General features: G+C 43.1%; 1 protein-coding gene across 2 annotated transcripts in view; it reads right to left on the bottom strand.

Moving 5' to 3' along the window:
- Nucleotides 1-13488, bottom strand: part of RSU1 (Ras suppressor protein 1) — a 231618-nt gene that overhangs the window by 184905 nt on the left and 33225 nt on the right. The window lies entirely within an intron of this gene.

Below are 13488 nucleotides of genomic sequence, written 5' to 3'. Positions count from 1 at the left end.
TTTCTGCCTAGCCAAAGATGGTTGCTTTAATTTTGAGACTTCAAGTGCTAGGTTTAGGGGAACGGTCCCCAAAGGACTCAGATATTCCCTGGCTCCTCAATGTCACATTTCGCTCTAGCTGCAGGATCACAGGACTGCTAGTGTTCTGGAAAGGTGACATCACTCCAGAGACTAATCTCAAAGTTTCTTCTGGGGTTTGCAGCAGTTCCACCAAACACACCCAGCATGACCTTTTTTCCTTCAAGTCCTCCTAAACCGAATGCTGCTCAAGAGTTCTGTCCATCTGATGTGTCAGCCCAGACTTGGCAACTCAGTACCCGTCTCCCCCAGCAGTTTCTGGAAGGTTCCACAAGAAGCCCAAAGTGGCTGAAGGGCTCATTAACTTCTCTTTCGCCAGAAGCACCTCCACTTTACAGGCTGGAGAAACCAGAGTCCGTCTGCGTGAAACACTGATGCAGCCCCTTCCTGAGCAACAGCTTTACTCCTAAAAGGACATACAGCTATGACCATCAATATCTGCAACAGGCGTGAGCCACCCGGCACTGCACAGCTGATTCGCATTCACAAAATCAACAATCAGTCGACTCAAGAATACACTGCCCCCAACCGGCCAGCAGCCAGCAAACTGTCTCCCCGCTCCACACAAAGAATCAAAACCAACCACTGTTATAACAATTGCAGTTTCAATTCTGTTGAACTGAGAAGGATTCTGTTCTATGATCTAAAATTAGTAATTACACAACCAACAACTTAAAGCATTTTAGAAGTTGACACAATCATAATTAGCATGGTATGTTCTGGGGCTGGGCTATTGATGGACAGCCACTAGTTATATGCAGCTATTTGAATTTAAACCTAGATTAATTAAAATTAAATAAAAGGATGAATGCTACTGTTTGGTCACAGCAGTGACATTTCAAGAGCTTGACAGCCACACGTGGAGGTAATGCCTCCACTACTGCATGGCAGGGATACTGACCATTTCCATCACTGCAGAATGTTCTGTTAGACAGCCCTGCTCAACGGCAGTGCGTCTCAAACCACAGAGATGTCAGAATCACGGGAGGGCTTGCTAAAAACTCGGATGCAGAGGCATCCCGGAGTTTCTGATTAAGTAGGTTTGGGGTAAAGCCTGAGAATCTGAATTTCCAACAACCTCCCAGGGGATGCCTATGTTGCTGGTCTGGGAACAATATTTTGGTTCAGAAAACTTTTCATTCATTGGTAGCATCAAGATGATCAATCCAATACATATGTCCCTTACCCCATGCAATGATGCGATGAGTATAAAAATCAATCGTATGCAAATGAACACGCCTACTGAGCCCGGGGAATTGATGAAAAGTGTAACAATTAATACTCTAGGTGTCTAACACGCTCAACGTGGGTGCCACAATCAAACCCTTTCTAGTCAACTTCTGCTTCCCCACACAGCATTTTATGGTGAGATCAGTATTAAGATGGACAACTTTCCAGGGGCGAAAAGCCTTGAATTCCCTAGCACACTGAATTAAGTCACTCAGTGGTAAATTCATCACGACCAAGGGTGCTCATACAAAGAGATGTCACCTGCTATACTGCTCAGCTTCAAAACACTGAGCCCTAACAGCAGGGTGCTGGGTGGTGGTGACAGCACAGACAGACCGGCTTGGGTGCAGCTGATTTGGGGCCTTTTTGAGCAAAAGCATCTTGTGGCCCTTGAGGCAAAGAAACAAAGCTGTAAGGAGCGACAGACTCTGGGAGCAGCAGGAAACAGGCAAAAACATAAGGACAGGAGCTCTGCCTGGGTGCAGCCCACGGGAGGGTCAGGGGGCCACACTTTGGTCTTTAGAGCCATATGGTTCCCAGCGACAGCCAGGTCCTCTTCAGCTCCAGAAGGGCAGCACTAGACCCTGCACCAAGCGAACGCACACCCACGGCTTCCAGGAAGCCAGAAGCTGTTCCAAACACATGGCGCTTTCTATCCGCAGCACAGGCATGAAATCTGGAGGTGACCTCCACCCACCGTCTCCACCAAACTTCTGGGGAGCTGGGGGCTGCGTTACACCCAAGTGTTTTTGCAGAAGTACGAAAGGATGTTTTCAGAGCTGGTGATTCTTGAGCTAGGGCTGACCCAGGGCAGGAAAGCCGGGGGACCCAGCCTCTTTGAAAAAAGTAAACTGATAGCTCCACCTCTGCTTCTGGTGATGGACTGTGAATTACGGCAAGGACAGGAAGAGGAGGACTTAGAGCAGGTACTTCATGGGAGGCAACTGTTCAAGCCAGGGTGAGGACAGCAGGTGGCACAGTGGCATGCCCGCCCTGGTGGAGGCGACATTAATGTCCCATGACCATTTCCAGGATGCAAAAGTGCCACCAACCCTCAGGCCAAATAGTCCCCAAAGAAACCACATGCAATGAGTCACAGCAAAATAAAACAGAGTAGCACTGCTTCTAAAAACCAGACATAATTGCTATTTTAAAAAAGGAGGTTTTTGTCTGTCGCCGTAACAAATGAAAATGCCTGGCTGGATGTTCACAATGTTATGTGTTTCTACAGCTTTTTAAAAGCACAGAAGGATAGAGGATGGTAGAGGATATTAAAATTGGCTTATTTAGATAACTTAGTATGTTACATTACTACAACCAAGTTACTAGAAAAATTACTAAAAACATAAGAAGAGATGCAAATGAATGAGATCATGCACTACATATACAGGACGGGGGAAGAACCATTTATGAGAAAATGGTGAAAGCAAACATTTCTTGGCCCCAGCATCTGATGAACGTGATACTGAAAAACAATTGCCGCCCACCCCAACCCTTTGGCCTGAATTAAGCAAGGGAGGTAAAAACCAAATTAGCAGTAACTAGATGAAATATTACTTGGGACATCTGTGGTCAAAGGAAAAGCACAGCCTTTTTAATCTCTAGCCGCAATAACTGGAGGACATGAGTCTATTCACGGCACAGAGGTGGTGTCTAGACTAATTATATACATGATGATTCTTTCAGCAAATCATAGTTCTCAATGCCATTTTAATGATTACCCATAAAGAACAATCCTCTCACTCTGTCGTGGGAATAATTACACCCTTCAGCACTTAATATGCAAAAGAAAAAAAGGTCATTTGTAGTTATAGTGATTAATTACCTTTGTTTTCTGTCCAAAAACACAAAGTGGACAGTGATCTAATTACGTATTACCTTAAGTGTTTAAGTTCAAAAGAATACTAATGGTAACTGGCTTCACAGATTTTAGGGGATTTCCCCCAAAGCAGCTATTAAAGCAGTGAATTACAGTAGTTCTAGGTTATTTAAAAACATAAAGTTTATGAAACAGTGAAGCAAATTCTTATTTAAAAGGTTCTATCATGTTCCTCAAGGTAAACATAAAATAGCAAAATATCTAAGCATCTGCCCCAAGAAAGGCCAACATCCTCTAATATTATTAGCTTTATAAATAATAATAAATAACAGTGGTGATGCTCCTTTTGGTTAATAAACAACAATTATTTCCTGAGGATGAGTGTCCCGAAAGCACATGCTCATTCTATCCTCTTATGAGCCGCCTCAGGATTCTACAACCGAAGTCATTTTAGTAAACAGAAATCTCTCTGGCTTAACTCACTGCAACACAATGGTCGGACTCTTTCAGCAGCAATGCGAAAAATCAATTACATGAAAATTAGAGGAAAAAAGGTATCAGCAAGTAGTAAGGTAGATTTTAGAGTATAAAGCCGAACATGCAAACGTCTGTGTTCCTGACCTATAAAAACTGTGTATGCAAAACCAAACAAATCTCCTAAAGAGCTGACAAGCATGGATTTCTTCTCATCTGAGGATCTAAAAATTAGTTCATGCCTGAATCTTATGTTAACTTCCAAAGCATCTTCAGGAGGAGGTATCAACTCTGAATTCTTGCAGGAATACTGACTCTAAACTGCACTCCAGTTCTGATGCGCCACCCCTCAAGCAAAGCCATACAACAATTAAAAGCTGTAATTGGGAAGCTGGGAGGGAGAAGCAGCACCGAGAGGAAAGGAAATGGCATTCAGTGGCCTTGGGAGGAAGTGACATCCAGCGAAGGGTAAGAAAAGGAAGGGCAGGAAAAACACCCAGGAAGTTCCAAAGCCCGGGGAAGAGAGAGAAGGGAAAGGAGAGTATGAAAAAACAAAAACAAAACTTCAATCCATTAATGGAGAAAAGCAAGCTCAGTGTTCTAAAAGGAGTGATCGAGGCTCTTTTATATGTGTACACGCCTTTATTATGTTTAATATATATAAATGCATATCTACACGTAAGCCTCGATCATTCACATTACGAGGCAGACAGTAAGCAAGTCACATTCTATCTTGCACTCTCTTACACGCACACATAAAAAGCATGTTTTGCCATTAGTGTCTGTCTTCTTTTACAATTAAGAATTAATCTAGGCTGGGTGGAGTGGCTCATACCTGTAACCCCAGCACTTTGCGAGGCCAAGGTGGATGGACTGCTTGAACCCGGGAGTTTCAGACCAGCCTGGGCAACAGGGCGAAACCCCAGCTCTACAAAAAATTAGCTTGGCATGGTGGTGCGTGCCTGTAGTCCTACTTGGGAGGCTGAGGTGGGAATATCACTCGAGCCTGGAGGTTAAGGCTGCAGTGAGCCGAGATTGCACCACTGCACTCCAGCCTAGGTGACAAAGTGAGACCCTGGCTCAAAAGAAAAACAATAAAAAATAAAGGAATTAATCCAGCAAGAGGCCACAACTAGACAGCTTCTCCTCCTACTGGACCTTACGTTTAGGGTCCCTGCATGAGGAAGGCAGGAAGAGGAGGGAAAGGAAGAGGTCCAGGACCAGGAAAATCCACCACTTCCACATGGGAGCTTTGAGCATTCCCTCTGAGCTAACACAACCAGGGCTTTTAACCTTAGGAATCTTTTCTTCCTGTTCTTCTAATAGAACGAGTAAGGATCCAGAGCCACAGGAACGCTTTGTCCACGGAGCCTCTAGATGGACCGACGGGACATGTCAAGTGCACACGCACATCACCTGCAGAGGCAGCAGGGGACGTGCAGAGCAACCGCTCGGAAGCTGTACAGAAAGCTCTGTCGCCCCCTCGTTCTGGTCACTTAACCACTTTACACCTGTGTCCCCCACGCGATACAGAGTGGGGGTTCAACAGATCCGCTCTTTTCTCTGTCATTTCCTGCTGAAGTGATTACATGGTGTGGTTCCTGACGGTCCCGCGGGCTGTGGGGTGCCTTGCCACACAGCGCTGGTTCAGCTGGATGAAAAGGAGGGCTTCACAGAGAAAGAGGAGCATTCATCTCAATTTCTGAAGGATGAGCAAAATTCAGAGAGAGGGGTAGGAACTTCAGATTTTAAAAAAATCAGGTGACTAGATCAAAGAATATATAGGCAGGGGAAAAAAAGCTAAAGAAACAGAAAAACAGACAAAAGAGGGTTCAGACGGAAAACAGCAAAATGCAAGATCAGCGAATTTGTTAACTGGTTATCAGTTGGATTCAAGTGGTTTTGGCCTGTGAGGCTGACTGATGAAGATACAGAAAAATGGAAATGGGAATGGTGTTCCATTAAAAGAAATGTGCATGTGCCCACACGCATGTTCCATTCAAGCCTGGGAGCTCCAGGATTACAACTTCTTATTTAACAAAATGTAAATTTAAGCAGATAAATAAGGTGGTTATTTATTTATTTAAATAAGGAGTTCTGTGATGCATTAAAAATCATCTCAAGTTTTATACAAATTTCCAAGAAGCATCTCCTTTAAGAAATAGCATCACTAGGCCGAGGTGGGCCGATTGCTTGAGGTCAGGAGTTCAAGACCGGCCTGGCCAACATGGTGAACCCCATCTCTACTAAAAACAAAAACTAGCTGGGCGTGGTGGTGGGCGCCTGTAATCCCAGCTACTAGGGAGGCTGAAGCAGAAGAATTGCTTGAACCCAGGAGACGGAGATTGCAGTGAGCTGAAAGAGCACCACTGCATTCCAACCTGGGTGACAGAGTGAGACCCTGTCTCAAATATATATATATATATACACACAAACACACACACACACACACACACACACGTATATATATGGCATGACTATGTCCACACTGCATGCAAACATACCGTATCTCCACCCAACTCTGGAGTTCCTAAATCTGAGCTACGTGGACCTCTAACAAATTCATGGATGAACACAATGGGGTCCACAAGCCTGCTGAAATTAGAACTACCACGTGCATTTCTCTACAAATCAGGACTGTAGTTTTCACTCTATTATTTAAAAAGGTCAGTGACTTAAGAAAAGTGAAGAAGGCTGGGCATGGCAGCTCACAGTGGCCTGTAATTCCGGTACTTTGGGAGTCCAAGGCAGGAGGATCACTTGAGCCCAGGAGTTCGAGTTCAGCCTGCGCAGATTAGCCAGGTGTGGCAGTGCACATCCATCAAGGAGGCTTGCCTGAACCCAGGAGTTTCAGGCTCCAGTGAGCTGGGATTGTGCCACTGTACTCCGGCCTGGGTGATAAAGACATTATCTTGAAAAAAAGAAAAACATAAAAAAAGAGAAGCGATGCTCTAGAAGAACATATGTACCTAAGTATCGCACCTCTTAGCATCCCTCCTCTGCCATCCTGCACACGTACTCACATGTACCCACACACCAAGTTATTTAGGAGACAGTGCATCAATTGAAAATCTACGTATAATATTTTGCTATTAAGTCAACTGTGTTTGATAGACATTCTATCATCAATAGCAAAAGAAACCTTTTTCAGGACCAGCCCTGCACATGGGCTAATTATGATTTTGAAAGTGACAGGCTCACACTCCCCCGTCTTATTTTCTCCACAGCCTGCCACCGTTCTGAAGTTCTCACGACTGGGGTGGTTCCACTTAAAAATACATCGTGGAGAAATTAGCATTTCAGCTAGCTTCCGCTTAGCACAGAACAGGACCTCAAGAAAAAGGATTCTGGCACAGGTATATTTTGGTTGGCGGGGCTGACAACTAAGAGAACGGGAGCGAGCGGGCGGCCACACAAGCTGAGGATAGGTAAGGTGACACGGGGAAGAACACTCCTTCGACTTCACACGCTGGCCCTGGGCTGCACAGGTTCTGAGTCCCTAGATCAACAGATCCCCCCAAGGGATGATCTCAGGTGCTCACTCACTAAAGCCAAAAATAGCAACATACGCCCATCTGCCAGTGATTTTTTATAGTAACCTGGCTACCAGTACCATCAGACAGATATTGTTTAATCAATACCTGCTGGACTCAGAGATACTATGCATATGCTTTTCTCAACTCTCATCTTTCAATGATGGCACAGAAGCAAACTGATAAATGTGCAGTAATTAGAAAAATAAGTTATTGATCAAAACCTCTGTATTATAAATACATTTACACTCTGTTAAAATGCAAACAGCAGGTTGTTTTGATATCGTCAGAAGATAAATTCATGACACAGAGACCATTTATTTTACATATTTCCCACCCATGGTTTAATTTCGTACAAGCCATGCACAAGAACTTCTGCATGAAGCATGACAAATAATCTATGAAGGAGAGAATAACTACACAGTTAAGTACGGCAAGGTCTGAGAAGAGCGGGGAAGGTCACTCTCAGGAATTCTGACAGTTAACCCTTCTCAATCGTCCCAACAACCTTCCATGTCTCTGTAAGAAGGTTTCAATGTATTATGCTTTTTTAAACTGCTACATTTTCTTCATTATAATTGGATCTACAAATTTTGACAATGCAATATTTTCATGTAAAACAAGCTGCTTAATTTGTTTATAATAAGATTATGGAAGACAGACTATGAATATATACATCTGCATAAAATTTAAAAGTATTAACTTCTATGTACTTAGAATATTATCTTGAGTAATCTACTCAAGTCCCTATATTTATCTTTGATAAATTATTGAAACCACCAGAGAAGGTATCTCAGTATTTCTTGTTTGCTATAATTCCAAATTCATGTATAAGCTATAACTAATAAGAAATAGTGTGTAAAAAGAAAAAAACCCACATTTGGCCATAAAACTTAGGTTTACTACCTGCCTAGCCATTTCCGACACATTAAATGATGAGATATGGTCACAGTGAAGACCTGAAGCTATGGGTGAAACTGCTAATGCCTCAGGAAAAGGTTTTACACGGCAGTTAAAAGTTCAAAGTATAAAACTCAACAACTACATTCAGAGACCCACACTTCTGAAAGGTTTTACATAGACGGTGGGTTCCTCAATGTCTGCACAGAGCAAAAAGATAACCTTGGTTATTTCTTGCACAAAATGATGAATGTCTAATCCTCAACACACGAGTCACCAAATTTAAAAAAAAAAAGCTGTCATATATAAGGTGCTTGCAATGTTTGTATATGGGTTTGCTGACGGAAACAAAATTACTTTTAAAACTTAAGGAAAACTTTACTTAAAAAAGTAATGCCCAGAGCTTGTTTTATCACTGGTACAGAATGCAATTCATTTCATGATGCACATTCATTTCATATTCTCCCCCACAATGGAATTGAATAGTATATGAATCGGTATAAATATGCACAAAATGCACATTTTCCTGATTTTTACAGTTATTTTTGAATTAAAATCTGGTTACATACATAGATACTTTAAACTTTTTTTCCACAGGTTTAAAAGAAAAAAAACCTCACATATGCACAATACAAAATACTATGGAAAGCAGTATAATTCTTTCCATTTAAGGATATTGGAGGAAAAGAAATTTTTCTAATTTGAGATAGTGGTCAAAATAAACACTAAAAAATGATACATGAAACTTAAATTTTAATGGTAGGAGAAAAAAACACAGCATACCTCCTGCTATAAGGATTTACCTTAAATGTGGTAAAAACTGCACTGTGTAAGCAGCAATAGCAACATGCCCTGGAGTGCAGGGCCGAAGAGCCTGCAGAAAATGTATTCTGACAACACAAAGTTGGTTTCTAATCCCTAGGTACAAAACCTGGAGGAGACATACGTGTCTCAACAGTGACCTCTAGTGGACAAGTCTTAAAATGGTTGTCTCCAAAAGAAACTCCTTTTGAAAAACAAAAACAAGTAGGAAAGCACTTACAAAACTCACACTTCCAAACACCACAAAACCCAGGGACTGGATTAGGGATCAGATAAAAGAGACTCAGCTGACTGGCTTCAAAGGAGGGTAACCACAGAGGCAGGGGCAGGAAGGAAAAGCAAAGAAACACAGGAAGATCACCTTTGGCATCATTGCCGCCTTTCCTGCTTAGAGAAAACCTCCGAGCTAGCAAGCTCTTGGGTGCAGCAGCATCGCAGACCGCTGGGGCTCAACACTACCCACCACCTAAGCAACCCACAAATCCATCGTATTAACTGAGTGCCTGTTGCATGGCCAACATGCTGTGGCACTCTTGTGGAGGTGGGACACAGAGTAGGTGCCAGACAGCGTCCCTAACCTCCAGACACTTACAATTCATTGTGTGAGGAAATCGGTACATAATCGGGACTCTTAAATATAGAAAATTAACCTTAAATGAAAGAGGAACAGACCTAGATGCCAGTGAGACCTAGAGTAGAAAGAGGCTTTCTGGAAGAAGTGAGAGCTCAGCAGAGATCATCAGGGTTTCCGGGAGGAAGAACGGACCTGAGTGGTCGTGATACCAGTGTCCCTGGCTGCGAGTCCTTTGCTCCACCTGAGTAACACATCACAGCGTATCATTCCTTGCCTCTATGATTGTAAAGATGAGGGCATCAATTTATTAGACATAAAGTCATGTATCTCTATTTTTGTTTGGTGGTTTTTTTTTTTGAGACGGGGTCTTGCTCTGTCACCCAGGCTGGAGTGCAGTAGTATAATCCTAGCTCATTGCAGCCTCAAACTCCTGGGCTGAAATGATCCTCCCACCACAGCCTCCAGAGAAGCTGGGACTACGCGGGTGCGCCACCATGCCTGGCTAATTTTTTTTTTTAAGAGACAGGGTTTTACTATGTTGCTCAGGCTAAAGGTCATGTATCTTTAGAGCATTCACGCTCTATCTACCATGTTCGAAATGAGCACACGAGTAAAAAACTGAAGTCAGGGGTGACCACATTTACTCAAGTCCCTATACCAGTTAATCCCAAAGAAACCTTCTGGTCCCAAAGTTCCCCACTTTATCTCCAGCCAGCAGTCTCCTCTCCGGCCTTCCCTGTCATCTCCATACCTCCTGGGAGCAATGAACACTCAGTTTTTACAGGTAATTACTGGGAAGCCACTAAGTACCCAGCAACAGGCATTAAGGAAGAATATGAAATGGTCCCTGCTTTCACAAAAGCTTACCATCTATTTGGAGAGATAGAAAAAACACAAAGCAAGAGAAGGACAGGGAGTGCCGCACTGGAGTTAGAGAGTCTACAGGCAAGAGAGTTTGGGGAAGAAAGGCTTCAGAGGGGCCAGAGCAGCCAGGGGACCTCCAGGAGAGGATGGGGAGTGGCTGGTAGAGAAAAGGAGGGAGGAGGAGAGGCAGGCAGGGGTAGATCTTGGGCCCTGAGGCAGGGCTACATGGGAACAGAAGACACTCTGTCTTCCTAGAGCAGCATATGACAAGGAGAGGCTGGCCTGGGATGTGGGGCAGATTAGGGCAGTTAGTGAAAGTCAGACAGAGAGAGCGCGTGCGCCTGAGAGGGAGCGAGCGACCGAGAGAGAGACTGCGGGCACGAGAGCACGCCAGCCTTCTGCCAGGTGCGTACTCCATCACAGGCAGGTGCTCAAAGAAAGCTGTGTTTCCAAAGGGATGTTTAATCTGAAACTCTTCCCATTGGGCCAGAATGCTTTTGAATTCTAACTTTGCCAATAACTTTATAACATTCTAAGTCAGTATTTGCCCATTCATAGCGAAAAAGCAGAAGATTCACTTGCTACTATCCCTCCTGTCTCCTTAAATACATCATGCATATATACATATCTAGGACAGCTGTTACAGACAGATTAACTACCCCACCGCCCGACTCCGCTGACTTCAAAAACCCATCAACGCTGCCCCAAGCCCCCAGGTTTAAATTTAAACAGTTTCACCATAATAGTCTTGAAGCACTAGCTTGACAATACGCAAATATTTTAATGAACTGCAGTGTTAAAAAGTTCAGGAACTTCTGCTCGGAAATTCTTGGGAAATTTCAGGATCACAGATCCCACTTGCAGCTTCCTCCTGGCCTCACTTTTACTGCCCCGGGTGGACCTGTCAAGGCCAAAACCACTGGCAAGAAAAGGGAAGTCAACCCCATGCCTCGCTGCTCCAATAACCCTGCAGATCTGAAGTCAGTGGAGTCAACAGTGTCCCCAAATCAATGTCCCAGTTTGAGTAAACGATTCATTCCTTCCATGAGTAGATACGTGGAAATGTCAGAGAAGGGTGTAATTGGCATACTAAGAGAAAAACACACATACTTCTGCAAGATAAAAGCAGTGGCGAGGGGTGGGGGAGTTCTCTTTTCAGTCCCTGTGGTTTTAATGTGGCCCTGTCAGCCGGTCCCTATTAAAAACAACGGAAAGTGAAAGACACTGATTACAATAAAAAGTGACAGCAGGGTGTGCCTAGCCACTTACATTTAATGCATATTTATATTTCCATCAAATGGACATATTTACTATAAACACTTGAAAAACCACAGCAAAGTCATTCATTTAAATGCCAGAAAAATAGTAAAGGATGCTAATTTGACCTTAGTGAAACAGATCGGGTGTCACTGACACTACTCAGCATGGCTTGAAACAGAATTTACCAAGACCATTAATTAGAGTTTACTGGATTAGGTCAAGAGAGTCTCAAACAGAGTGAAGGGAAAAAAAAAAACTGGCAAGGCAGAAATAGAAAGTTTGGATTCTTTCACAGTCAATCTGAATGGCCAACAGGATGTAACTCCCTATATAAATATGCCCCTGTAAATTAATCTAATATTACATGCCTGGAGGAAGAAACTGATCCACTGACCCTTGAGATTCCTATCTTTGTGAAGATGTAAAAAGAAATAAACTACAACGATCTGAAAGACGTTTTTAAAGAACAGATCAATGAATGATATAATAGAAACAAAGGTTTTGCTTACTTTCTGTTAGAGACAGGGTCTCCTTCTGTTACCCAGGCTGCAGTGCAGTGTCATGATCATGGCTTACTGCAGGCTCGACCTACTGGACTCAGCCTCCTGAGTAGCTGGGACCATGAGTATACGCACTATGTCTGGCTAATTTTTTTTATTTTTGGTAGAGATGAGGGTCTCAGTATGTTGCCTTGGCTGGTCTCAAACTCCTAGGCTCAAGCAATCCTGCCTCAGCCTTCCTAAGTGCTGGGATTACAGGCATGAGTCTGATCCTGGCCAGTTTTGCTTTCTTGGGTAAACTGGTTTGCCATAATAATAATAATAATACAGATCTAAGAATGATAAGCTTAGCAATTAAGAAACACTTTAATAAACTACGCAACAGAACATGTCAGTTATTACTGCTCACAAAATCTTGGGAGATTTAGGGATCATGAGACCCATCCTTCAAAACAAACCACGAATCCCTTCTGAACTGAGATTTGGGTGGCTGTGGACCACAGGACCATTTCCCAGAAAAACAATGGAACTGCCAACAAATTACCTGTTACAACAATGCCCACACGTGATTTGTAGGTGTCACCTTCGGCTTCTGTGGCTACCTCTACTAAGCGTGACAACTGTGCCGTCACTCTGCCTTTGCCATACAAATACACACTTTGGCTAAAAAGTAATCCGCTTATTTCTTGCACGTGAGGGGACCTCGCTGCCACTCTTAATTCTCAGTAATCAACAACTCTGTGACATTGCTTCAAGCTGTATATGACGCACACGTACACATAAATTCACGACACAAATCCCTCAACGTGACATCCTGCTCAATTTCACTGGCCTCGGAGAGCTCCCTAACAACTTCTTGCTGCATGATTAGAAAATCATTCAAGTTTGCAGGAAAAATGGTAAGCCCAAAGAGGTGACAGTCAATTAGGAATGGGAAGAAGTGTGGGTCCCTGTCATTAAAATCCTTAAAGCCACAGCTCTACAAAGAAAATGGCCCATTGTGCACAAAAGACATTCCTATAAAAAAACAGGCATTCATCCTACTGTATGCTAAGCAGACACTTCTGCTGTGCTGAACTCTATGGATGCCCAGCAGCACTTTTCTTTTGGGGAAGCCAGACTCAAAAATCTGAAAAGTACAGATGTAAAGGTTTACCATGTATACAATTTTGCATCTTCTCCGCCATCAAGCGGGGATGGAAAGTGCATTCAACAGTTAAACCTTTTCCTTTTGAGGAGGAAATATAGATGAAAACAAATGATTCATTCTAATAATTTCAAGTTTTCAATAGTTTCAAGTTTTTCTCATGAAATGCTCACCAATCGTCTGGCAGCTAAGGTCACAAAAGCATTTCTGTATCTGAATGGAACCAATTCGAGAGAAACAATGTCATTTTTTTCACTTTGGTTTATATGATAATAAACCTTCTGGCC

This window comes from Aotus nancymaae, unplaced genomic scaffold (genome assembly GCF_030222135.1).
Source record: "Aotus nancymaae isolate 86718 unplaced genomic scaffold, 86718_ANA_hifiasm-v0.15.2.pri h1tg000077l, whole genome shotgun sequence".
In the NCBI taxonomy this organism is placed as follows: Eukaryota; Metazoa; Chordata; class Mammalia; order Primates; family Aotidae; genus Aotus; species Aotus nancymaae.
Note: the sequence above shows the minus strand (reverse complement) of the source record. Positions and strands in the feature narration are given on the sequence as shown.